The sequence below is a fragment of the Chrysochloris asiatica genome, unplaced genomic scaffold, assembly GCF_000296735.1.
Source record: "Chrysochloris asiatica unplaced genomic scaffold, ChrAsi1.0 scaffold00024, whole genome shotgun sequence".
In the NCBI taxonomy this organism is placed as follows: Eukaryota; Metazoa; Chordata; class Mammalia; order Afrosoricida; family Chrysochloridae; genus Chrysochloris; species Chrysochloris asiatica.
Genome location: NW_006408542.1, coordinates 24,764,261 through 24,765,970, shown reverse-complemented (window position 1 = coordinate 24,765,970; position 1,710 = coordinate 24,764,261).

Here is a 1,710-nt window from a genome sequence, read left to right as displayed (position 1 = left end):
GGGAGGGAAGGAATAACCAGAAAAGATCTCAATAGAAAGCTTGTAAGTCTGTCTTCAGCCTATAACTGATTGAAATACCTTAAAGGGGGCTAGAAATTGCCCAGTGTAAGAGACCTCCTGTGGAGCTTTTGCATTGCATAAGACCATAGGTGGAAACCAGAACCCTATCCAGAATTTTCTGAGGTGGGAAATTTCCACTGGAAAGGATAAGTAGACCAGCCTGGAGTGGCTAGAAGAACAGAAGATACTTCATGAAGAAAGACCAGCAGGAAAAGTCAGAAACAATAATGGCAGTACGACTGATTTCTACAAGGGCAAGTAAGCTGTTCGCCTGAGAGCCATCAAGGCAAGTGGTCAGGTCCCCTCAGAGAAAACTCCCTTCCAAGACTAAGACTCAAGGGGAATACACGAGCAGGTATGTGGTCTGGCTGGTGATCACGTTGGTCACCGATAAGGGGAAGAGGAGGAAAAAACTGCAATGAAGTTGCGAGCTAAGTCAGACCAGCACAAGAACACCCATACTTGCAGATAGTATCCACTTGACCTGGTTTCGATGGCTGGATGATTAGAACTCGACTAGAAGAAGAAAGAAGGGGGTGGGGGAGTATAACCTACTACAATTTGATGAACTTTACATATACTGTATGGATGTAGTAGCTCAAAAAAGGGAACAAATCTTTTACAGTAAGTATCACTCCCACTCCCTCGGTACACAGGGTTGATAGGGATGGGCAACTTAGACATTGGCTACATAAATGGGGGATGGGAGGCTATAAAGGCAAGAAGTGACTGGCTTACAAGCGTTCAAGAGGGAGCCTAGTTCCAGACAGGGCAGGGGTAGGTAGAACCTCCACTGAATGATTTCCAGTCTGTTGGGACTGGGCTGGTGAAAGGAAATGGGGTTAAGACTCTTGTGGTACAATAGTGAATAATTGCCATCAGGTCTGACTGTGAAGCTAGGAAATATAGAAGCAGATGTTTTTTTGACAAAAGGAGGTGAGTGACTGATTCTGCAGCCCAGGAGCAGATGTCCCTGGGACCCTCAAGTGAGAAGAGCAGAGAGTGTGACCCTACTCATAGAGGCAGTGACGCCAGCGATGGAGAGAGAGATGATGATGTGGACAGATGGAAGGGCTGGAGACACTGGACTCAGGCAGGCAGAGGGGCTGTGTGCTGATGGCTGGTGGGGGGCGGTCCTGTGGGGTGTATCCTTTGGTTATTTGATGATGTATGGAAGGGATTGTAATCATTGCAATGAAACGAAATACGATAGAATGAATGTAAAACTGATGTTCTCACATTTAAGCCCACATAATTCACAATAAAAACTTTAAAATATGTATATAGTAGAAATTGTATCAGAAGTATTTTTTAAGGAATTTAAAAGAGTGATATATAAGTATCTTCAACAGATTCAGAGATTGAGAGAACTGCAGATGACATCAAGGAAAATACAGACAAACTTTAGAAGAATTCAGGAAACAAACTGGCAAAATAAATGAAAAGTTGGAAATCATACAAAAACTGCAATTAGGAAACCAGACATCATAAATAAATAATACAGTGAAAGGGTAAATAAGTTGAATTGAATTAATGGAAGGTTCAATTTCTGTGTTTGAAGACAAATCTCTAAATATTTATCTGCTTTGTGAACAATCAGAAGAATAAATTTAAATATCCATGGAAAGCCTCAGACTTATGTGGGACATT